Source organism: Protopterus annectens, chromosome 7.part0 (genome assembly GCF_019279795.1).
Source record: "Protopterus annectens isolate FY-2018-M chromosome 7.part0, PAN1.0, whole genome shotgun sequence".
NCBI classification, from domain to species: Eukaryota; Metazoa; Chordata; order Ceratodontiformes; family Protopteridae; genus Protopterus; species Protopterus annectens.
Window position 1 is genome coordinate 1,465,580,163 of NC_056739.1, and position 13,610 is coordinate 1,465,593,772.

A 13,610-nucleotide genomic window follows, 5' to 3' on the forward strand; every position below is an offset into this window, starting at 1 on the left:
ATTTCCCCCTTCTGGTCTCACCAGGTCTGATTCCCCTTCCTTTGGCCTCATCTTTGTCATCCTCCTTGAATACTGGACCCAGTCCATATTTTGTCATGTCCCTTATGGATAAAAATCACAGTATCCCAGCCCCGATTAATTGCATGGCTTCTCCAGTTCTATAAATAGCTAGACAGCATAGGCTTTCTTCCCCAGTTTGTGATGTACTTTTGTCCTTACTAAAAGATTCAACTAAGAGGATTTACAAGAGTAAGTGGAAAAGATTATCAATTGGGCTCTGAAAAATGGCATTGATCCCTTGACTGCCCCTGTTTCTTCTGTACTGGAGTGTTTTAGCTTCCCATTTTAAGGAAGGTGCTCATTTTTCCGCAGTCAAAGTACAGTTGGCAGTCATACTGAATATTCACTCAAACTGTATAAGGCTTTTCTAAAGGGCACCCTTTTGCTCCAGTCCCCAGTGAAATATCTGTCACCTCCTTGGGATTTAACAGTAGTACTTCATGGCTAAACTCAACAATCCTTTGACACTTCAACAAAAACTGACTTAAAATTCCTGTTTTGGAAAACAGCCTTTTTAGTTGCTATTACATCTGCTAAAAGGATTTTTGAACTCCAGACTTTCATTGAAAGCTGCTGGCATTGTTTTTCATAAAGATAGGGTTACCTTATGGAACCAGTCCTTTGCTGCCAAAAGTGGCTTTTGAAACAAACATAAATCAAACCATTCATTTACTAGTCTACCCAAAATTCTCGAACAAGGGAGAGTATATGCTACATCTTTTAGATGTGCATAGACAACTACATTTCTATTTAAACAGAACAAAAGCGTTTAGAAAAAACGGACCAGCTGTTTTGTTTCTCACACTTAATTGGCTGGATACTCTAATTTCTAAAGTTACTTTGGCCAAATGAATAACTAATTGCATTTCCTGGATATATTCCCAGCCAGGTCTCTCCTTACCAAAACCATCTAGGGCTCATTCAGCCATTTCCATGGCCACCTCATCTGCCTTCTGGTCTAGAACTAGCATTGATGTGTGTGCAGCAACCAGCTGGTTTAATGCCCATACTTTAATTACTCGTTACAAATTGGACATAATTTACAGAAGCAGAGCTGCTTTTGGTTCAGCATTCTCTGAAATATCCTTCCATGAGGGCCACCCAAGATCTACGTAGCTGGTGACTCTGTCCCATATGTTAAAGAAGAATGAAAAGGGCAGCATCAGATATTAAATTTATGTATGCCAAGATAGCTCAGTCGGTAGAGCATCAGAGTTTTAATCTGAGGGTCCAGGGTTCAAGTCCCTGTTCGGGCGTGTGCTTCTTGGATGGCACAGTGGTGTGCATTGTCACCTCACAGCAAAAGGTTCTCCAGTTTGATTCTCAGCCAAAGTGCCTTCTGTGCAGAGTCTTCATGTCCTCCCTGTGTTTGTGTGGGTTTCTTCCCACGTTAGAAAGACATGCATCTGGAGCGTTTCTCCCCAGGCCTCTGCTGAAAATTGACTCATTCCAAGTCGGACTTTCCCAGTAAACAAATACATAGTCATGGTGAGTACATTTATTTATCTGTTTATTTTCATTCTTCCTTATCTTCCCTCCCTCCTTACCCCTTTGTGTCATATTCTGAAGTGACCTGATGGACCTTTTGGAACCCATAAATCCAGGTTTGAGCCCTGGTCCAATTTCTTTTCTCTTCTGTTATAATTTAAGGGTTTTAAGGCAGCAAGCTCAATCTGAGTTATTGGGTATGATGTAGAGCAGGATGGGTAGAGAGAGGAGTTCAAGAATTGGATCCAAAGTCTGGACAATGCGGACGAGTCAGATCCAGGGTTGGATCCATAACCCACACATTGAAGAATGAAAATGGACAAACACATATGCATAGTTATGGTGAATACATAACTTTGATTTTCACATCCGAAGAAGTGATATAAAATGAATCAGTTTGTCAGTCTAACTCGCACTTAGTTTTCAGGTGCAGATTTCTTCACCTAGGTGGCCATCTTCTTCCAAAAAGCCCTCAACCTTCTGCAAAGAATCATTTCTTTCGTATCTGGGTGGTGGTCAGGGAACATTTTTCCAGACCTGTCTAGTAGTGGAAATCTGTCATCCAGCTCAGGTGGACAACTGAGCTGTTGGAGCAGGGTGCACAGTGTGTAAACTTAGATTTTTTTCATTGTGTCCCCCAGCTTGTTTGCTGTAGATGCTGACAGACCATTAACTTACCTCTGAGAGGGATACATTTCTATTCTAGGAGAAAAGGACATCTCTGTTCCACACCCCCCCCCCAATTCTGGGCATTGCATCTAAAACCAGACATTATAGGTTCATAGGCTCATTAGTGATAACTAGGATAATTACCTCGGGAGGGGGGGGGCATTTTATGCCTAGCCATCTTCTCAAATGCATCAAACCAGTTTTGATACCATAGAGTTATTTTAAGGGTTACATTTAGGCTTATGCATGCATAGTCAAACATTAAGAGGCTGCTATGTCTAACAGAGACAAAAGTGCAAGACAAGTGGTAAAGGTCTGATTCTCCATCCACCTGTCCAAGTTACTGTTTTTGCTTATTAATTTAATTGACATTTGTTTACTGGGGAAGTCCGACTGGGCATGTACCTATTTTCAGCAGAGGCCCAGGGAGAAAAGCTCCAGAAGTACAATAGTAAATTTAAGAGAGTCCATACATTACAGATTCACAACAACGAAGTACAGTTTGCATACAATGAAGGAAGGAGGAAAAAAATTTAGAACATACTATATACCCAAAATAATAAGCAAAAATGTTAGAACATACTATATACCCAAAATAATAAGCAAAAATGTTCGAACACAATATCTACAGACATCGACTCAAGCATTTTTGTCAGTAGATACTAATGAGATTTCATAAAAGAGAAAGGGTAAAGTACGAGTGGAATGAAAGAATATTTCAGTGTTTGGGTATACTGAAGGAAAGGCTAGAGAGGAGGGTATATCACAAGGGCTAGAAGTAGTACGTTCTGATATAAAAAAGCAATGAGTTCCAAGATGTGGAGGAGTGTGCACAGATCCAGTTGTTGGACAGATGTTTTCAGTCGAGACTTGAAGGATTACTAATGAGATATTAATCTGATTCTGGAGTACTAGTCCAGGATGTTCTCCCACCCACCCTGTTCTTGTTTTGGTGTTAATCTTGGTGGCTTTGAAACTGCCCGCCCCTCTTGTAAGTTTGTATTTGGATACCCATTTGCTCACTCAACTGAGTGCAGTGCGATCATATTCTGATTTCAGGCACTCCTACTGTGTACAAAGAGAGCATTTGAGGAGGACAACCCCTGTAGCCTCTTAATCCTGCTGTGATCCCTCCCTCAAAAAAAAAAAAAAATATATATATATATATATATATATTCATCTGCTCTTACTGTCTTAGTTGCTGTTCTGCGTGCTGTTATCTGTTCAGTTGTTCTTGATCTACACTTATTAATGCTTGTTAGTAGCCTTCTAATTTAATGCCTTCTGCACATGTTTTTTAGTCATTTGTTAATTTAATTGCATTTAAACTGTATTTGCCATAATATTGTTACATGTGTGCTAGCCTGCACTGCATTTGAATTATATTTACTGCTGTTTTAGCTGCTTTTCTGTAAAAAAAAAAAAAAAAAATTCCTATCTTGTTTCCTGCCTTACCAGATACTGATTTGCTGTATCCAGGACTATTTGTAAGCTCCTGAGCCCCCCTCCCCAAGCCTTTCTGTGTTGGAAGGAAGCCTTCTAGCTTATCTACCACAGGAGGAGAGGTTTCTGGCCTAGAAATTAATAGTTTATTGGCCGTTTGGGAAGCTCTTCCAATCTTCTGATTCAGAAGCCTGTGTTTGTGCTTGTTTCCTGCTTTTCCTGTTACTAGACTCGTCCAGGTACAGGTTTGCTGTATCCAGAACTTGTAAGCTTCAGACCCCCAAGCCTTTCTGTGTTGGAGGGAAGTCTTCTAGCTTATCAGTGGGAGTGGTAAGCATCAGGTAGCCTATCTACCATGGGAAGAGTGGGTTTTGGCCCATAAATTGTAGTTTATTGGCCATTTAGGCAGTTTTCTATCTCTTTCAACTTGCTGGCTTAAAAGCCTGCGTTTGCGCTTGTTCCCCACCTTTCCTATAGCTAGTCTAGTCCAGATACAGATTTGCTGTATCCAGGACTCTCTGTAAGCTTCTGAGCCCCCCAAGCCTTACTGTGTTGGAGGGAAGCCTTCGAGCTTATCAGTGGGAGTGGTAAGCACTAGGTAGCCTATCTACCACAAGAGGAGTGGTTCTGGCCCAGAAATTGTAGATTATTGGCTGTTTGGGCAGTTTTTTTCCCATCTCTCTCAACTTTTTGGTTTTAAAGCCCGTGTTTGCACTTGTTCCCCACCTTTCCCGTAACTAGTCTAGTCCAGGTACAGATTTCCTGTATCCAGGACTGTTAGTAAGTTTCTGAGCCCCCCCCCCCCCAAGCCTTTGTGTTGGAGTGCAGCCTTCTAGCTTATCAATGGGAGTGGTAAGTACTAGGTAGCCTGTCTACCACAAGAGGAGTGGTTCTTGGCCCAGGATTTGTAGTTTATTGATCATTCGGGAAATTGCCCCTCTCTTTCTACTTTCTGGTTTAAAAGACCACATCTGCGCTTGTTTCCCATCTTTCCTGTAACTAACCTACTGGAAAGCACTAGAAAGCCTTAAACTGATACAAGCCTTCTAGCTTAAAAGAGAGACTTTGGAGTGATTGAGTATCAGTTTTCTGTATTTTCTTGCTGTACTTAACTGTTTTCCGCCTAAACGCTGATTTTCCAGCACTTACTGTGATTTAAAAGCTTGTTTTTTTTCACACATTGTACTTATTTGACTGCCTGAACTTTTAAAAAGTTGTTTTTTGTTAAAATAAATTAACTGTTGTAGGATATACACTAAAGTGCAATAGCCTTTTCTAATCGCTTGTAGTCGTTTAAAGCTGTTTTAAGTGTACGTTTTACTGTTTTTGCTTTATCTTTTCAAAAAAAAAAAATTTCTTGTTTCCTGCCTTTCTAAGCTAGTATAGTCCAGTTTTCAGGCTAGTGCTGAATTCAGGGCTGTGTTACAAGTTTGAGTTGCCCATACCTTACTTGGATAGAGGGAGGTTTCTCTGCTCAGCTGCGAGAGAGGGGAACTTTGAGCAGCCATCTGTTACTGGAGGATTGGTTCCAGCCCAGAAGTTAATAGTTTAAATGCCGCGTTTGCACGGTTTTGTGCACCGGGCAGCACTGGTTAGCTGGGGTTAAATTATTCCCAGCTCCGCTAAGTCTCGTCTTCAGTTTTTCACTTGAAACTAATCTAACTCTCAACCTAAGCACTCAAAAAGCATCCTACAGTCCAGCATTTGATCCCTTACCAACCAAGCAACTAAGCAGCTCACCCTACTATTCAGGCATAACCGAAGGGCACCTTCAGGTGTACTCTCCAGTCCAGCTGGTGAATCTGGGTATTCTGAGGCAATGTTACAGCTGCCTCATGTACACAGACAGCCCTCTCTTCCTACCACAAAACACTAACATATGCGAGAGATTCAATTATACAGCCAAAACTGGAAGCTAAGGTCTCTCTACCCAAGACTGGAACAGACAGTCATGAGGAGAAGGTTAACACTTGCACCACACCTCCAGCCTCACATAGACCTACTAAACCAGCAGTGGCAAAAAATACACATAAATACACAAAATCATACTCGGAGGCTCTAAATAAAAACCTGCAAAGAGGAGAAGGTCAACACTTGCACCACACCTCCAGCCTCACATAGACCTACTAAACCAGCACTGGCAAAAAATACACACAAATACACAAAATCATACTCGGAGGCTCTAAATAAAAACCTGCAAAAGCATCAGAGAGCTCCAAATCAGACACCCACAAAACCTGCACCTCCCTTCACAATACAGACAACACATAAAACAAAATCAATGTGCTGCACAATCACAGCCCTTAAGGTGAAACAATATACCTAACACACTAGTAATGGGTGACTCAATAGTCAGGCACACTGATGCCCCAATCACTAGGCTGGACAAGGAGAAGGTTACTGTTAGCTGCCTGTCGGGAGCCAGAATCCGGTATATAACACAAAAGCACTCTGTTTTCTCCAGAACAAGTGCAAATATGATTCTGTCATTGTTTATGTTGGTGTGAATGACCTGAGACATACCTCCCTGGACTACATAAAAAGAGACATGGAAGAGCTCTTTGATCATGTAGCCCAGGTGGGTATGACCCTGACCCTGAGTAGCATCCTGCCCTCACCAAGAATGATACCTCAGTATAAAGAAAAAATGATCAATTTCAACAATTGGCTAAGCTTCTGGTGTCATTCAAAGGGGATCCAGTGTCTGTCAGCCTGGGATGACATGCTCGACAAGCCGCGTTGCTTTGCAAGAGACTGCTTGCACCTGTCACCCCTTGGCTTTCGAATACTGGCCAAGGCTCTTGCTGCCCCCATAGTGCCTTTTTTAGGCAAGGCTCAAAATTCAAACCCACCTCCTTAAACAGCACAAGTAAAAAAATGAGGGTTATGCCACTCAATGCCAGGAGTTTAAATCTCAAATTACATGCGCTCGAAGAGAACGTCGGCATCTGTGCAGTAACTGAAACCTGGTTCAAGGCTGCAGAGAGCACTCCAGCACTATTGGGCTATAACTGATACCACACATTTCGGCCACAGAACACTGACTAAAGCACAAAAGGAGGGGGGTGTATCCATATTCATCAAGGATACCCACACCTCCAGGTAAGTGGCACAGCATGATACCTCTGAGATCATCCATGTGCAGCTAACCTAGGGCAAATCTGCAATGCAAATTGTGGCCTGCTACAGATCACCCTCCATGACCCAGGACCACCACTCCACCTTTCTGGAGAAACTGGAAAACATGAAGGTCCTACTGAACACCCTGATATTGGGCGATTTCAATTACCCTACTATTAACTGGGAAAATTACTTGAGTACAAACTCCCAGGCTCAGCCCTTGGAATTTATCAACTCAAATGCCCTGGATCAGCTGGTAAACTCCCCTACCAGAGGCCATAACATATTGGACCTGGTCATCACCAACATGGGCGACAGGTGTTCCGTACCGGAGGTCAACCTGTCACTGGTTAGATCAGACCATAAACGAATCACCCTGGATGTCCACACCCCACCACCACCCCCAACCAAGGAAACCACAGTGAAAAACTTTTTTAAAGCAAACTTCACCTTACTTAAGGCAGAGGTGGTAAGTTTCACAGCCCCCACGCTAAAGGATAACACTGCCCAAGATGCAGAGTCATTTACAAGAGCATGCATGGATCATGCCATCCCTAGCAAAACCAAGACTCACTCCCCTAAGAGAAGGAAACCAGTCTGGTGGATCCTGGCCATAAATGGGTTATACAACAAAAGGAGGAAACTAGTTCAGAAAAAAAGCAATTCCCAAGAAGGAAAGACATCCCTGATCAGTATCAGTAAGAAACTAAGGTCCCTCATAAAATCATCCAAGGCTAACTTCAAAAGAAAAATAGCCAAGGATTCGAAAAATAACCACAAAGCCTTCTTTAGCTATGTCAAGAATCTAAGTGGCAACTCATAGATATGCTCTGAGCTAGTGCAAAATAGCACAAAATACACTGAACCTACTGATATTGCCAACATCCTGGCAGATAGATTCAGTGCAAACTTCACCTCCCTCTCACCTTCAAAAGGACCCACAACAATACTGGAAAAGTGTAGTGTCCCGGAAATCACAGAAGCACAGGTGAAAACAGCCCTTTCAAAAGCCGAAATCACAGCATCAATGGGGCCAGATTGTGTCCCAGGCTGCATCTTGCACGTACTGCAGAACGAACTAATCCCCCACCTAAACACGCTGTTCAGCCTCAGCCTCTCCACAGGCTATGTGCCCATAGAATGGCACACAGCAACGGTTAATCCGCTCCACAAAGGAGGGGTCAAAACTGACCCTGGTAACTATCGCTCCATAAGCCTGACTAGCCTGGTTTGGAAGGCTATGGAGCGCATCATCATCGAACTCAACAATGACATTGGGAACCTCCAAATACTTGACCCGACCCAGTTCGGCTTTAAGGGCAGATCATGCCCACTAAACCTGGTTGACTTTGAGACAGTCACCAAGGCCATAGACAAGGGGAAAGGTGGTTCACACAGCTTGCCTTGATCTCGCGAAGGCATTTGACACCATTCCTCACTCTGGCATTATAGAAAAACTCACCAGCCTGAACATAAACCCCTACGTCACAAAATGGGTTGCCAACTGGCTTACAGACAGAACTCACATGGTAAGAATAGCAGGCTCCAGGTCCTACTCTAAACCAGTCACAAGTGGTGTCCCGCAAGGCTTGGTTCTGGGATGCCTACTGTTCAGCATATATTTCTCAGAAGTACAGGCAAACACAGAACGACTATGGCTAACCAAGTTCACAGATGACTGTAAATTGGGAGCCATAATTGACTCTCTGGTTGATACGGACATCCTTCAAAAAGGCCTTACTGAGACCGACACCTTGTGTCAAAATCATGGCCTCAACCTAAATGCCAAAAAATGCATAGTCATCTCATATGGGAAAAACAAAACACCCACGAATTTACCACATAGGCGGCAGCCCCCTTAATACAGAAGAGGTAATAAGAGATCTGGGGACCCAGGTAGATAGTAATCGCTCCTTTGACAATCCTATTGCCAAAGTAGTTGGGAAATCCTTCTATGTGCCCTTCTAATTACTAAGGGGTTCGCATCTAGAAATAGAGAGGTTATAGTGCCCCTCTACTCGTCACTTATCAGACCCATCATAGAGTACAATGCCCCATTTGGGATGTACCTCACAAGACTCTTCCAACAGCTGGAAAGACCACAAAAGCACCTCACCAAGAGGATTACTGGCCTGAAACATATGTCCTATGCAGCATGACTGAAAAAACTCTGGCTGTACTAAGTGACATATCGCTTACTCCGAGGTGATCTCTGCCTGACTTAGAAAGCCATGTCCAACTCAGAATTGATGGACATGCTCCACCTAAAGAAATCTAAGTCACTGCGAGCCACATGCTCTAGTGAGCTAAACCTTGCCACAACAAAAAATAGAACATTGTGGAGGGATAGATTCCTGTCACAGAGACTCAGAGACCCCCCATGCTTTGGAACAAAATTCCTAACTACATTAGGCAGAGCCCCTCACTAAAACTCCAAGAAAAGCCTTGACAAGTGGATGGGTAACGGAAAGTACACCCCTTTGATCACTTCATTGGTTCTTCTTGACAGAGACTCGATCAGTGGGGGAGGCGAAAGCCGACGCACTCTGGCTAGGCTTATAAATGCCCTCTGGCAGATAGCCTAGTACCTACCTATGATCCTATTTGGCTACAAGCTCCATTCGAATTGGGTAAGGAATGAGCTCTGCTTCACATGGATAAGGAAGCCTGTTCCAGAGAAGGGATAGTCTCTGAGACTGTTTATGTTGGAGAACAGGTTTAGGTCTCTAGATCAACTAATTCTTGTGCTATTTGTTTTGTGGATGTACAACAGGTCTATTGGGGTAAGATTTGTAACAAAGGGAGATACTGACAGCACAGCTGTCTGTTAGTTTGTAAATAATTGCCATTTGTGAATATCAACATGATTTGTGTTAGATGCTTGTGTTACAGCTGTATTAGAATTGTATTTAATGTGTATATCAAACTGGTCCGTATAGATGTGTGTTGAAAAGGTATTTTATAACATGTTTGTTTGAAATGCATCCACAGTATGCCCTGCTGGAAGAGAAGGGGAATGTATATGCACTGTTGTAATTATCTAAATGTACCGTGTTGGCCCGAAAATAAGCCGCACCCTTAAAATTCAAGAGAAAAAAAAGACAATAAACAGAGAATTAGGTACTGTATACATTTATTTTCTTGTAAAGCACGGTATTGATCATTTCCGGTATTAACTTCAGTACTAACATACAGCAGAGTAGTCAGTACCAAACACATTTTCATTGCCTTATTCACTGCCATCACTGTTGTCATTACTGACTTCACTAGCAGTATTTGCTTCATCACTCACTGTTTTCTTCACTGTCCTCCCATAGTACATCGTCCTCACTGCCATCCAGTGCATTTGAGAGAACATTTTGTGAACCCCTTAATGAATGACTCTGATAATATTATGGACCATGAAGCAAGAATCCACTCGCACAGAAGAGTGATTGATGGCTTCCTAATCATGCAAGATGGTGTGAGGGCATGATCCCCTCGCAGAACCCAGTCTAAATACGGTTTTTATAAGTGATCTTTGAATGGCTTGTTCATGAGAACATCAAGCACCTGTAGTTTTGAAGTCATGCCTCTGGGTATTATGGCAAGGTCAGTCTTTTGTAGAGAAAGTTTTCTCTTCACTTCAGGAGTTAGATGTCCCTTAAAAGCATCCAAAATAATCATGGCTCTTACTGAGCAGTGCTCCAGGTCTGCGATTCCAAACAGTAGACAGCTAGTCAAGCATCAGTTCATTGTCATCCAGCCTTTTTCTTGGCAACAAATCACTAAGCCCCTAGGAAAATTTTCTTTGAGTAAAGTTATGCACTTGAGAATGATATAGGGTGGAAACTTTCCTCCATCGGCCATGACAGCTAACATCACTGTTGTTCTAAGTTTTCATTCCCAATTCCTCTTAATAGGATACTTTTTGCCCCCTTGTTATCTATTATTGTATTGCTCAGCATGTCAAAAAAAAAAAACTGGCGTCTCGTCAGCATTGCCGATGTCATGAAAATGGTAGGAATGATGCTGCTGCATTTGGATGATGTACTGCTGAAAGTTAATTAGTTTTTTTGTGAAAATCTATAGGCAGTCTCTGTGCTAGTGTAGTGCTTCGTCGGAGAGCGAGGCCACTTCTGTGCATAAACTGACGGCACCAACCAATACTTACACGGAATTCATTTAGATATGTTCAAGATCTTTACGATTTCCAAAGCTTTCAGTTGAATCATCTCTTGTGAGATAGGCATCCATTTTCTTTTGCATGAAGGAAAGAACTCTAGCTTCAAGTTCAGGATATTTACCACATTTTGATCCCCTGAAAGATTTTCTTTTTGAGATTGCCTTTTCTCATTTTTTGTTCTGAAGTAACCCAACATCGCACATTAGATTTGTCCACTCCATATTTTCTTCCTGCCTCTCTATTGGTTGTAATTTTAGCATAACGAATAACTGCAAGTTTGAAACTTGCCTCAAATGTGTGCTGAATCCCTAGGCTTGATGATGCTTTTTGCTCTAACTGATCATTCATATTGGAAAAAACACGATCATACAACATGATGAAATATCATAAAAGCTAAGGTAGTAAAAATAAGCCGCAGCACAACTTTTCACCATTGAAATTTGAATAAAAAGTGCGGCTTCTTTTTCGGGCCAATATGGTATATATTTTAACAGTGGAAATTAGAATATAGGAGGTTAACGTCAGTCCAGCAAATTTTAGGAAACTAGCTGAAATTAAATTACTTTATAGGCTATGCAATAAAAGATGGTATCTTTCAGTTTTCAATACAGCAATAAACTTGCTCTGTGCTAAGAAACATTCTGTATTATCTTTAGGGTGAAATAATTACTAATCTTGAAAGCATGAAGAAATGCAGTTGTTTATGACTTCCAGCATCTGCCAAAGTCTGAGGTCTGTGTATTTTTAGAGGTAGATTCTAAATACTACCAGCTTCCAGCAGTGGGGGTTTAACCTGGGAACTAGAGTCATATGACAAGAAATGTCATTCTGCAAGCTATCCCAGACGTGATATTTTAGGTATTGATTTGAGAAGTTTCTCAGTGAGAGAGCAATTCTGTATTATATCTTGGACCTGACAACAACTAGAAGGATCCATTCACTACATCCTCCTTGCTCTATTAGTACGTTCTTAGGTTATAGTAATCCTCTTGGATACGGGCAGGAATGTAGTGAAGCTTAATTTAGAAATTTTTCTTTATTTGAGACTATCCTGCAGTGTGTTAAATATTTCCTGTGGTTGTGAACTCTGTCACTGTGAATAATATGTTTAGTATTGTCTTGTTCATTTATTATTTAAGTATATTTAAACTTTCTTTGTGGCTGATCTGTGTAGAAGTATCTAAGTTTTGAGAGTACTTGCATGTTTATTTGGTGACACTGGGTGGCCCACTCCTAACAGCCTTGCTCATTGTCAAACTACCATTTGTATTAATATTGGTATTGCACAGTAAGATTGGCCACCTTTTGTTAAGGGCCTTAACGTAGCTGATGAGTGACTGGTGGCAATGACAACTACCTTATAGTCTGGGCAGAAGGGGGCATAGCTAGTAAACCTGTGCCAGCCTTTCCCAGGTGTGTGTAAATCAATCCTAAGAGTGTGTGTGTCAGCTACCTGGGCAGGGACACAAAACACTGGTTGGACAGAGTGCTGGAGGTCTAGGCTTAGTCGTTCAGCTGAGATCTCAACTCTAAGTCTGTGCCAGTGGGGAGTCTTATTGGGGATCCGGAGAAAGAGGGAGAAACCAGCCCTGGACTGACTGGCCTCTGTGTGCTCTTAAGGGAAATTGCACTTGATGCTGAGAGCTGCATCTAGAAATACTGTGTGTGTACTTGTTAAACTCACAGTGCATGTCCCCTGCTGGTGCCAGTGTTGAGGATGAGGCTCTTTGATTACTGGTCCAGTGGTGGAGTGTCACATGATAAAATGATGCATTGTAAGCCAGGCATAGATCACCTATCAGTAGTCTGTAGGAGACAGAGTACAGGGATAAGGCTTTGAGGTGTTAAGACATGTTTACTCACTGTTTTTTCTAGGAACATCTGTGGATGCTTGAGTTGCACATGCCTGATCAGGTACATACTGAAGGGGATGTTGTACTCAGTGATTGGTCTGATGAGGGCTGAGTACAACAAAACAATGACATACTTTGGCCTAGATGCCATACTCTTGTTTATAAGCTCTGCAAAATAGAATGATTTTTGTGCTACCATAGACACGTGATGGTCAGAGGTTACCACCATTCTTGTGTTCTCAAATCCTTGAACACTGAGTCTGCTCTCAGAGATGCATTATCAATTTTGTAGTTTTCATGGGTAGCAGCTTTCCCAAAGGATACTATTTATTATGGATTTCTTGGCAGTGTATTTTAGACCCTGGCTGTGGCACCAGTTCTTTGTCTTTCAGGCCTTCCTGGAGGGTATTTGGGTCTTTGGAGTTTTCTGTGAATACACCTAGTTTGCAGTCATCTGCAAACTTGAGCAGCCAGAGGCCGTTGCTGTTAGACTTGACTTCAGAGAAGTAGATGCCAAAAAAGAACACCTCCAGAGCACCAAGCCTTAAGTGACTTAAGTTTATAATGCCGTTTGTACAAACAATCTTGCTTCTGTTGCCAAAAGTTAACTGATCATACACCACTGACATGAAGGAAGCTTATCACATATTAGTACATCCTGCTCATCACATTTTTGTAAGTTCTGTGTCTTGTATCAGTTTGAAACCTTACGCTTTGGGTTAAAGCCCGCACTGTGAATCTTTATGAAGTGTCTCACAACTGTTGCAGCCCAACCTGACAAGTCTAGGAGTCACTCTCTCTTAATATGAGTG

At 42.0% G+C, this 13,610-nt stretch overlaps 1 protein-coding gene and 1 non-coding gene across 2 annotated transcripts in view; both read left to right on the forward strand.

Annotated features, from left to right (window-relative positions):
• Window positions 1-13,610, forward strand: part of ITPR1 (inositol 1,4,5-trisphosphate receptor type 1) — a 2,510,606-nt gene that overhangs the window by 1,920,137 nt on the left and 576,859 nt on the right. The gene's annotated exons all lie outside the window — the stretch shown is intronic.
• On the forward strand, window positions 1,244-1,316 carry TRNAK-UUU. Its single transcript has one exon. It is a non-coding gene; the product is annotated as a tRNA-Lys (tRNA).